Source organism: Nycticebus coucang, chromosome 6, assembly GCF_027406575.1.
Source record: "Nycticebus coucang isolate mNycCou1 chromosome 6, mNycCou1.pri, whole genome shotgun sequence".
In the NCBI taxonomy this organism is placed as follows: Eukaryota; Metazoa; Chordata; class Mammalia; order Primates; family Lorisidae; genus Nycticebus; species Nycticebus coucang.
This window is the reverse complement of record NC_069785.1, coordinates 75,886,794-75,899,589: the sequence shown is the minus strand read 5'-3', so window position 1 is coordinate 75,899,589 and position 12,796 is coordinate 75,886,794. Positions and strand designations below refer to the sequence as shown.

The 12,796-nt window shown below is 38.3% G+C and overlaps 1 protein-coding gene and 1 pseudogene across 8 annotated transcripts in view; both read right to left on the bottom strand.

Annotated features, from left to right (window-relative positions):
• NEO1 (neogenin 1) overlaps positions 1-12,796 on the bottom strand; it is a 266,637-nt gene that overhangs the window by 212,452 nt on the left and 41,389 nt on the right. The gene's annotated exons all lie outside the window — the stretch shown is intronic.
• Positions 2,454-3,289, bottom strand: LOC128587691 (60S ribosomal protein L7a-like; annotated as a pseudogene).

Sequence of the window (12,796 nt, the reverse complement as noted above, 5' to 3'; positions counted from 1 at the left end):
GTATAGTCTCAGGCAAATCACCTCTTCTCAGTTTACTCATCTATAAAATGGGATAATTAACAGTCACTGCCTAATACACAGTTGGGAAGAGTAATTCCTATAATACATGTAAGCCATTTGACATGGTACCTAGCACAAAAAAAAAAAACACAAAAAACCTAGCCACCAGACTGCTGGTAAAATAATATAAGGCATGAGTAAACAGGTGACATATCTGTGCTCTGATTATAACTACATAAGAAGCACAGAGACAAGGAACAGAAGGTAATGTGATAAATGCTGATTTTGAGGTATGAAATAACAGTGGCAATTTTTAAATTTTCCATTAGTACATTCTTCATAACAGTTATTATTTATAAAGGACAGAGTATAACACTTATAATTTTACACTAAAGATAATAACACATTATTAATTAATGAATACTATTCTGTTCAAAAATCATAGAATCTGCTTGACAATCTACAGTTCCCTCTTTTTTTTTTTTTTTTTGCAATTTTTGGCCAGGGCTGGGTTTGAACCCACCACCTCCGGTCTATGGGGCCGGTGCCCTATTCCATTGAGCCACAGTTCCCTCTTTTTATGTTACTGGTGCTTTTATTATAAAAATTCAACATAGTCTGGGGAAAAAAAAAAAATTCAACATAAGCCTATTCACTGGCTTGCCATCTCTAACCAGAGATTATTACATTAACAAATTAATAAAAATCCTTCCAGGCCTTTTCAACAAATCCTATCTGACATTCTCTTTTATTCATATACAGAGAGGTTAGGGATTTTACTTTTAAAAATGAATGAAAGAATATACATTGGACACAAACTTTATGGCCACCCTGTATAATACTGCAACCTGTTTCTCTCATGTAATAATTTACCTTGAATATATTTTCACGTCAATATAGTTGTACCTTTTTTAACAGCTACCCAGTACTCCATGCTAATATATACCAAACATAAATTATCATCCAAACCAGGATAACTAATAAAGAGAGTAAAATAAAGTACACTTAAAAATTATGCTGGTGGCACAGGTATAAACTCGGCCTACCCCAAGAAAACTGAGACATGTGGTCATTCAACATAGAAGGGCTGTAGCTAATGGTGAATATTTAAGTCATTTCTATTTTTTTGCTATCATAGACAATATTTCAATGAACATCTCTGTGCCTATAATTTGTCTGCACACATGAGAAGTATCTGTAGGATAGATTTCTAGAAGCAGAATTACTGAGTAAAATATAATGCCTATTTTAAATTTCGACTCCAGGACTTGCACCTGGGGGTGACCGCCACGCTCTCAAGCCTTCAGCCTCAGACTCAGAGTTACACCATCAGCTTCCTAGATCTGAGGCCTTTAGATTTGAACTGAGCCACACAACATTTGGGGACTCAGAACTTGTCCTGAGCCACACCTTCAGCTGCCCTGCTTCTCCAGCTTGCAGACGGCCCACAGTGGGACTTCTCTCCATAACAGAGCAAGCCAATTCAGAATCCTAACTAAAACATCACGAAAACATGAAACTGCTTTCCTAAAATGAAATCCTCATCATCAATGCTTATAAATCACAAGTCTAGTGACCTTCATGAGCTGATTTTTAGTTTTGTCTTTGTATTTCTAGATCAGGATCCAGTCATTCTTCTTTGCATTGCTTTTATTTGAAACAGATCTCAAATATGGATGAAACCTTTCACCACTGTTCACTATGATGAGAAAAGTATGATGGCTCCACTCAAGTCTTCTGAAAGTATCAAGTGTCACAATGCTGTTAATGGGTCACGGCTAAATAACTACTGCAGAGCACCATATCCGTGTTTTCCCTCTCTTCTGAGTAACTCCAAAAATCATTGCCAGCGTGTGTGATGTTTTGGCATTTCCCCAAGTCAACAAGTAAATTATCACATTTACAATCTAGAAAGCTATATGCAAGAAACACAATATGATCTTTGTCCTCAAGTTTACAATCCTGTTTGGAAAGTAAGACTTACATTTATGCAACTTAATAAAGGCACTCGTATTACAAACAACACAATTATATATTATCTGAATTACATAAAAATTAACTTAAGAATTTTAAAAAATAAAGATGTAGAGGTGTACTCAGGAAACAAATTTCTGGTTCCAATTTGATGTAAAACCCAATTGCCCTTCCTGCCCGTAGAGTTCACAAAATGTAATATAAATCGAGAGGCTGTGCCAAAGCATCCCATTCTAAAGAATTCTGAGATTCTAAGGAGAGACTTCAGATCAGTGTTATCCAAAAACCATATGTACTTTTAAATATTCTAACAATCACATAAAAAATAAAAACCAGGTGAAATTAAATTTAATAATGTATTTAACTCAATATATCTAAAATACCATTAAACGCGTGATCAATTAAAAATGAACTATTTTTCTTTTTGAAGGATAATATTTATTATTATTTTTATGTACAGAGAACTCAACGGTGTACATTTAGCCCAGCTTAGTGGCAAGTTCTTTTGCCTTTGTCTTTTCCAACTTGGCAGTGAGAACCACAGATTTCGGACCCAGACATTGCCTCCCAGTGACAGGGTATCTCGTCATATCTGTCATTGTAATTGGTCCTGATAGTTTCCACCAGCTTAGCAGGAGCTCCTTTGTCTTCCGAGTTAATCTACATGAAGGCGACAGTGGTGCAGGTCTTCCTATGGACAAGACGCCCCAGCCTGGCCTTCCCCCTGATAATGCAGTAAGGGACCCCCATCTCGTGACACAGGGCAGGCAGGAAGACAGCCAGCTCAATGGGATCCACTTCATGTGCAATCACCACCCGCTGAGCCTTCTTGTTCTCCACCAAGGTGGTGACAGTGTTAACCCCTGCTTGAAGGACAGGTGGTCTCTTAGTGGGGATATCCCCTTTGCCCGCAGCTTTCTTCTCAGCCTAGGCCAACAATCGCTGCTACTTCTCTTGCTTTGCCTCTGGTCTGTCTCAGGTCCAAGGCCTGGTGATCTGGTTAACAGCAGGAGGAACTTTCAGCCACTTGTTGAGGATGGCTCTTTGGTGCTGCGCCCGGATGTAGCGGGGCCATTTGACAAAGCGGGTGAAGTCCCTCTTGGGCTGGATGTCCTGTCCAATGCCAAAGTTCTTCAGCCTTTTCTGAACAGAGGGTTCACCACCTTCTTGGCCTCTGTTTCTTCACCACGGCAGAGGCCAGGGCCACCTTCTTCCCCTTTGCCTTCTTTCCTTTTGCATTTTGAGTCGCTGGTGCAGAGAGCTGAACTATTTTTCTTATTTTCATACTGTATTCAAAATCCAGTGTATACTTCATACTCACAGAAATTCTCAAATCAATCTAAATACATTTCAAATGCTCAATAGTTACAAGTAAAAGTGACTACTTACATAGAAATGGCACGGCTTCAGAAATTCTTTAAATATGCAATTCAATTTTTAGTATAGTTCTAAACAGCAATAAATTACATGTGCATATTCAAAAGTATCACATTTGAAAATCTTACCACACTGGCGATGACAGATGTACTGCTTTACGTATCCAGACTAACTCATTACTGTGCAGATCCAGAATAAAGCTTCTATATACAACTAGGATTATACCTGATCATTTTAAAAATGTGCTATTAATAAAGTAGGCTGCTACTATAATACTGGACTTTTGTTTAAATTTAAGCCTACATAAGAACTCACATCAAATGTGTAAGCAAGAACAACTGCAAAAATACACCTCAATGATTAAATTCTAAGCAAGACTTCAGCACATTTATTCTCTGTAGGTTCTGTGTATTGCACATGAAAGAATGAAAGCTAAACACGTCAGCAAGGATGTCAGAGTTCTAGCCCTCACCTTAGGTTCTGGGTACCGACTGCCTATCTAAGTTAATAAAGTATATGAGTAATGTTTGAACACTTTATGCTTCCAACTTAAGTATTCCTTTTCCATACTTCCATAAACACCTACCATATTTTATTATAGTTATATGCTTAAAAATGTTTTGTCTTCTAACGAAGACTTCATGGAGAGGATAAACAGACTGGCATGCCTTTTCTATGACTTTTCCAATGCTGTCTGGCCAATTTATCTATTTATCCTCTCCATGATGTCTTCATTAGAAAAGTAAAAATGTTGAAGAAACCCAAGTTTGAGTTGGGAAAACTCATGGAGCTTCATGGTGAAGGTAATTCTGGAAAAGCTACTGGGGACGAGACAGGTGCTAAAGTTGAACAAGCTGATAGGTATGAACCACCACTCCAAAAAAATCTGTCTGAAATTCAGGCTTTTAATAATGACAAATAAAGAATCCTATTTGTGAAAAAAAAAGTTTTGTCTTCCCTCCTAGACTGTAAGCTACATAAGAGCAAAGACGACGCTGTCTTACTCAGTGCTAATCCCTAGAGCCTACAACAGCATATCAGAGATACCTGCACCCATGTTTACTGTGGCATTATTTGTAACAGCCAAGGCAGCTCCAGTATAGTGGCTCAAGCCTGTACTCCTCCCAGTAACTTTGGGAGGCCACAGCAGCAGGATTGCTTGAGACCAGGAGTTCGAGACCAGCCTGGGCAACAGAGGGAGACTCTGTCTCTACAAAAAATTAGCTAGGTGTGCTGGTGCCCACCAACAGTCCTGGGTACATAGGACGCTGAGGCCGGAGGATTGCCTGAGCCCAGGAATCTGAAGCTGCAATGAGCTATGATCATGCCACTGCACTCCTGCTTGGCAACAGAGCAAGACTCTGTCTCTAAAAATAAATAAGCAAACAAACAAACATGGAATCCACTGAATGTCCAGCAACAGATGAATATGGCATATTCACATGGAATATATGGAGTATTAGTCATCCTTGAAATGGAGGAAATCTTGTCACCTCCAACAACAGGGATGAACCTGGAAAACATTATGTTAAGTAAAATAAGCAAGGCACACTTAAATGTGAAATTTTTTAAAAGTCAAGTTCATGGTAAATAAAATGGTAGTTATCAGGTATTGGGGAAGGTTAGTGAGAGGATTGTGTGTGATGTTGGTCAAAGGATAAAAAATTTCAGTTAGGGGAAGTTCAAGACATCTATTGTACAACACAGTAGCTGTAATTAATTATGTTGTATTACATTCTTGAAAACTGCTAAGAGAATAGATTTTAAGTGTTTTCACCATATACACACAAAGAAAAGCATATGTAATGTGTATGTCATTTAGCTCCATTTGGCCGTTTCATAATGCATGTAGTTTCAAAACATGCTGTACATAATATATTCAGTTTTTGTCAATTACAATTAAATGAAAAAAATCAATAGCTCTAACCACAATAAAATTAAACATTTCTGTTCAAAGAACACTGAGGCAAAATAAATAGATGACAGTGAAAAATGGTTTGCCATGCCTAAAACCAACAAGAATAACACCAGGAGTGCAACGAACTGCAAATCCTCAAGACTAGAAACTTGACACAGGAATGAACACAGGACATGGAAGGCAATGCCACAAAGCAGACAGAACGGCTGCAATCGCTGCAGGACTTCCTAGTAATCAGAAAAATGCAAATTCAACCAACACTGAAGCAACTCATACACTGCTATCAAAATAGCAACATTTGGAAAGATTAAGTCCTAGCAAATATCAGCAAAGATACAAGAAGATGGTAACTCATACTTTGCTAACTGGTAGGAGTGTAAAGTAACAAACATTCTAGAGCATAATCAGGCAATATTTAGTGAATTATTCACATGCCCTTTGATCTAACACTTCCAACTGCTGGGTTTGTATCTCATCAAAGTCAGTAAGACTTGGAGCAAATAACTTTCTTTTTTCCTTTTTCTTTTTTTTTTGGGGGGGGGGGACAGAGTCTCACTCTATTGTCCTGGGTAGAGTTCCGTGGCTTCCATCTAGCTCACAGCAACTTCAAACTCCTGGGTTCGAGCAATCCTCCTGCCTTAGCCTTTCGAGCCACTGGGACTATAGGTGCCCACCATGATGCCCAGCTAATTTTTCTATTTTTAGTAGAGATGAGTCTTATTCTTGTTCAGGTTGGTCTCAAACTCCTGAGCTCAAGTGATCCTCTAGTCTCAGCCTCCCTGAGTGCTACGATTATATGAGTAAGCCTCTATGCCCAGCCGATGACTTGTGGCAAAGAACTTTCACCACAGTTGTGGCAGAGGGAGCTGAACTATCCTAGGCCTCTGCAAGCTGGGAAAATGGATAAATAAAATGTAGTGGATGCACCCTATCAATTACCAAGCAGCAATGAAAGTCAAACTAAGTAGATGGAAATATAACAAGGACGGGTCCTTAAGTACCATGTTGAAGGGAAAAAGCAAAAATATAGTACACATTCTAAAAATTAACTCTTTTAATCCTCCCAACAACCCTATAATCTTCAATTTATAGATGGGGAAACAAACAAAAATTATATAATCTGCCTATGGCCATATAACTAGCAATTGGCAGAATAAGAAACACAATAAGATGTACAGAGCAGTACAAGTTACAAACACTAAACATTTCATATTTTATATATTTTGATGCATACTCAAAAATATATGTAAAGCATATTACGGTAGGAGGCTAAGGAGAGAGAGGCAATGAAGTGAGGATGGCAGACAGAGCACAGGGACAGCTGGCATCATGTGATGATAATGTTCTGTTTGTGGCTATTCAACGTTCTGTCCTTACAGACCAAACTATACAACATATATTTTCATGTATTTACTCAGTGAATGAATGCCAAAAACGTGGACTCGTCCCTGGTATCTCCCTCTACCTCTCCCCTTCCATACATCCAATCAGGAGCCAAGTCAACTTAACATATCCCGAATAAGGCAGCCTCTCATCATGTCCATTTACACTCTCTATCCAAGCCAAGCTACCATAATGACTTTCTAACCAATTGCCCTCCTTCCAGTCTTGCCCTGCTCCAATTCATTCATCATTAATCTGATCTGACACTCCTTGGCTACACAATTCAACAGCTTCCCATTACTCTTGTGGTAAAGTCCAAAGTCCTTGACACACCCAACAAAGCCCTGAACTATTTACTCCTACCTTATCTTTCCTGTTTTCACTCACACACAATCCCCTCTCTCACTACACCAGCAACCCTCATCATCTTTCAATTCTTCATACTTGTCACCTTCTGTCCCACATTTGGCTGGGTCTGTATCTGTCAGATCTCAGTGAAAATACTCCTTCCTTGGGGATGCTTTCCCTGATACACTAGCCTGAGTTAGCTTCCCCTGTTACAGACCTGTCCTTGACAGAACTTAACAGTATAATCAATTATTTCTGTAAGTATCCACTTATGTGTCTCCCTAGCTAGGTTATAACTCCATGAGACCAAGAAATGTTTCCGTGTGATTCACTATTTTATCCTGTATACAGCATCATATATAATAAATACTTATTTGTATTAATCCATTTGAGATCCAGGCCTCACACTGTAATCCCAGAACTTTGGGAGGCCAAGGCAGGATCACTTGAGGCCAGGAGTTCAAGACCTGCCTTGACAACATAGAGAGACTCCATCCCTACAAAAAAAATTTTTAAAAATAATAATTGATTTGAGGATTAATAACACTGTTAGTCTTTCTATTTGTTAACAGCCTGTTGCTATTTTTTTTTTTTTTAAGAGAAGAAGTCTCACTACGTTGCCCAGACTGGAGTGCAATGGCTATTCACAAGCATGCTTATAGCCACTGCAACCTAGAACTCCCAGCCTCAAATGATCCTGATCCTCTCACCTCAGCCTCCAGGCTGGGACTACCAGCACATGCAACTGTGCCTGGCTTACTATTGTCATTTTTTTTTTTTTTTTTTTTGTAGAGACAGAGTCTCACTGTACCGCCCTCAGGTAGAGTGCCGTGGCGTCACACGGCTCACAGCAACCTCTAACTCTTGGGCTTATGCGATTCTCTTGCCTCAGCCTCCCGAGCAGCTGGGACTACAGGCGCCCGCCACAACGCCCGGCTACTTTTTTTGTTGTTGTTGCAGTTTGGCCGGGGCTGGGTTTGAACCAGCCACTCTCGGCATATGGGGCCGGCGCCCTACTCACTGAGCCACAGGCGTCGCCTGTGTCATTTTTTAAAGTGAATAAACAAAATGTTTTATTTCTCTTTTTAAGAAAAAAAAAAAAAAACCCTTTGTCCTGTGAACTTTATTTTGTTTTCTTCTGCGTCAATGACTATTCATAGTAAAAGTTTTAGAATAATTAACAATCATCTTAAAAGCTCACGTCTTTGAGTTTAAGTACAGTCTCACAGTGCTCAGAGTTTATTTCAACTCAGCAATATACAAATTTTGAAAGCCAGGAATCCTAAACCCCATATAATACAATAAGCAGAAACACATTAGTGAAAATTTCCTGTATCACATTTAAGTAATATTTTCTCAACTGAAATACTTAGGGGAAGAAAATGTTGCATATGCAAAGAACCTAAGTAGACTATAAATCTAAATATGACGCCTGCAAGAAGTCATTATTAAACTTTCATCCAAAATTTAGCACATACTGTAATATTTCACCACCAGGTGGCAGATCCATACAACATTTCTAGAAATGTTATCAGCCTTGAGAAGTTAGACCAATTAGAAGGAATTTTAGGAAAAGTAAAATAATTTTAAGCATATCTAAACCTGAGCCAGTTAACCACAGACTAGATACAATTGGCTCTCAGAAAAATTATACTTCTATTTAACTATAAATCTATTTCTAGGCCATGCAGAGCACCTACTTATCTTTAAAGAGAACATAATATTAAAATACAATTTTAAAATGTTGTGACCCATACTCCACTCATTCAAAATCCTCAGAAGTGTGAAAGAGCTTTGAATTTAAAAGTAAAGAGAAAAGGACAGAACACCTGCCCAACCAAGAAGCTATCAAAGCCCAAGTTACAGCAACCCAAAAGAATGCCCAACATTTGTGTCTTTATTTTGTGTGCAGCAAAATATTCCAATCATAAGATAAAGACTTTAATCACAAATCAATCCATTAATTTAAAAATCAGCTTTTCAATTTTTTAAAAATGATTCCAAAATTCTAAAAATGTATTAAATTTCAAGATGAAATATATTATCTTAGAATAACTCTCCAGTTATTTTTAAATGCTAATAGAAATCCTATCTGCAAATGCACCCTTCAAATCTAAGAAGAACACCCTCATCTGCTCACCACCTTCGCCGCAACACTTTTCCTCCACCACTCTTCCTCCAAGCCTGCCCTGCTTCTTTGCAGGAGAAGCAGCCATGGCCCCTGACACTCAGAAAGAAACTCCTGGCCGCTACATACACCTGTCAATGGTTCAGGCTCCTCACTAATGCCTCCATCCTGGTATCCTTTAATCCACTCACCAAACCCACCTTCGCCACAATTAGCTATCAACACCCAACCTGCACCAAGAACCAAAGCTGATCTGAGTTTTGCCGGGTTTAAAGTATGTATCATTTGGGGGCCCTTTTGAAGAAAAAGAATAGGAAAAAAAAAAACTCAACTTCGCAAATTTTACAGAAATTTATAACTACTAAACACACTGCTACCGCCTCTCCCAGCTTCAGAAGAGGCCCTCCATGCAAGTAAGGGGATTCGGAACTCAACAACTTAAGGGCAAATTGCTTCTGCCATGAAGACATACCAAAGAAAAAACAAGCCTATAAATTCCGTTTGTTAAATAAAACAAAACTACTAGCATTCCAATTCCATTCAATAAAAGGAAAAACACTGCCCAGAGAGTTATAGTGTTCACAGTTACTTTAGAACAAAGTAGCTGAAATTAAGGACAGAGTCAAAATGCCTAATACTGACAAGAGAGCAAAACATAGAGAAGAATAACTGTTAGTGGAACCGACAGGAGAAACGTAGACTTGTCCCCTTCTTGTGCACTCCTGAACACGCTGCCATCAATTACCACAGCTCTCCCCACAGACATTTTCCCCCACTGGGTTCTTATTTACATAACCTAACTTCAGAAAGCTCTCACTTTTCTTTCCTAACAGAATCACTCAAAACAAAACAAAGAGTGAGAGACAAAACAATTCTCAAACAACTTTGCTTTGGAAAATTGTTCTTTCATTTTGCATCATATTATAGGAACCTTTGACACCCAGCACTATTACAAGAAAGTTGTCAAATCTCATTCCTTCCTCTAATACAAACTTTTTATATATGCAAAGGCCTCAGCAGCTTATCTGACTGAACAAGAACACAAGTTCTCATTTCCTAATAACTTCCTGAATATTTTATTATCGTTTCCTCCCAGGAAATTTATTCACTGCATGTAGCTCCAACACTAATAGTCCATTTTCAAAGGGAAACCATTGAGTACAGTAGAAGCTTACATAAAAGATTACCTCCACTAATAGGTTATTGTTTGACTATGTGTCTGTGTAAAAAAATATGACTTGAAAGTACACACGTAGATTTACGAATACACAAAAAACAAAGTAAAACACTTATTTAAAATAAACATTTATTCCCATACTAATTGATAAAATGCAAAAATAAATAAATAAAACTGCCAGTGTATTTGCCAAAATTGACTGAATAACACATCTGCATTTCAACCATACTGACATTTTAATTATACCTCAGTAAAAAGTAAATATTAAAAAATCCAAAAGTAATATTTGCTAATCTTACTTATGGGGTCCCACTCTTGCGCAGGCTGACCAGATATTTTTTAATGCAAAATTTATATTCCTAGGGTCACAATTTTGGACCTATTGGATGGCCTACTAGCCTAGGAAACATAGTACATGCCAAACTTTTTCTAGTAAAAGCTCTGCTCTTTGGAGAAAAGGACTGAGTAGCAACAAGATTCCAAAACAAAATCTATTATACTTGGGTATTCTCCTTGCCGTAAACAACTCTGAACAATTTAAAAAGAGCTTCTTTCCTTTCTCTTTGAAACCATGGAAATAGGATTGATCAAAGGGGATCAAAGAGAATGGGAGCTAATACTTGAGAGAAGGAAGACATTTCAGGAGAGAAAAGCATACTGTTTAGTATTTTGCAATACAATAAGATGGCTAAGAACTTGTCCTGGGTTCAAATTCCTGCTTGTCATTTACTAAGCATACAGCCACAGATTAAATGACTTCTTACATATAACACACTTTTTAAAGCTCCCTGACAGAGCATTACACGTGAGAAAACTTAGGTACAGAGAGTTAACCAACTTGCCTAAGGTTCCCCAAACCTTGGAAACACCCAGCACTACTAGTGAGTAGGCACAAAGATGAGATCTGAAGAAGATACAAGAAAAATACAGCCAACTAAAATTAAAAAGAAATTTCAAAAAGAAAATAAAGAAAAATGTAGCCAACTGTATCTTTATGTAATAGAAAAATAGAACATTTACTGTATCTGTGTAACCAACTGATACCCATGCCACACTCTGTAGCACAGTGCTCCTAAAATCTTTTAAGAACCCTTTACTGTGTATTAGATTTCTGTTTAGCAGGAAGGTGGGAACACTGCCATCAAGTTAAATAGAGCCCTCTCTGGACTGGGGGCAGGGAGTGAAACTAGCCCAATCACCTATGCTGCTGCTCCTCAATCATCCTTGAAGACATCAGCATGAAAAACTGTACCAAATTTGAACTGATAAAATCTCTAGAACATCAAACATCAACTGCAACACAAGTCGATACAGTATATTACAAGAGTCATTCTAGAATACCAGTATCATTCTCTCTCCCGGCTCCACTCCCGCGGGCTAACACATTTGAGCAGAGAACACTCCCTCACCCCCCATAATAAAATTCCTATACTAGAAGAAAAATGATCTACAAAACATCAATTTGGTAAATAATCTAGACTCAAGCCACTCCTCCAATTTACAATATACCAACTGTCATGTCAAGCACTGTTCTTTCCTATCTCTGTCTTGTACCACTTCACATCACCATCCTACACCTGGAAGCACATTGCTTTCTGTTGCCTGTGTCATCAAATCACCAACGCTTTCCTATTTGTACATGTTTGTTCATTATAGTTCCTCTCCCCCTTCCCATCTCCACATGTCCACATCCTCTCCTTAGCCAGGCCCAGCGTCCTGCAAAACAGCCCTACGCTATGTACCCAGCCTTCAGGATCCAGATCAAATTCTACGGTGCACAAAAAGCTTACCCTGAGTTATCCATCTAGAAGTAACTTCTCCCTTTTTAGCCCCATCTGAGCTTCTCAAGTAGCTGGGACTACAGACTCATGTAATTGCACCCAGCTTTGATTGATAACTCTTATTTTTCCAATCTCCCATTACCTAGAACAGTACCTCCCACATGGTAGCTACTCAATAAATGTTTGTTGAATGAATAAATGAGCCTGAGAATCTATTTCCCATCAGAGAATCATAATTAGTTTTTACTAAACACAGTTAAATAGACTGAAATTCTCCCTTAGAGAACACAAACTATTTGAACTTGCCAAGAACTACATCTTAACTCAGAGCAAGTCCCTGAGCTATACAGCAGGACTTCATCACACAAGCTTCCCTGTACTTGTGTGTGTTCTTTTCTGTGAAACGGGCCTTTATGCTGCCAAAAGTGAGCAGGGTGGAGAACATAACTAGTTTAATTTGTGTTTTTGAAAAATGTAGCCAATTAAAATGTAGTTATGACAGCCTGAAAATGTGGCTCAAAATTGCTATGTTATTACATGTTTAAGATATCATCTATACTACAGTTTTCTTCTTAATAACAGAAGATGTATCTGAACTTTATTTCTTAAAAGTGCCTCATATCTTACAAAATTCCCTGTAGAGAGATCAAAGACCTAAGGAAACACAGTGCCTTATAAACCAAAATATGAACCCTCTAACTCCTACGAGA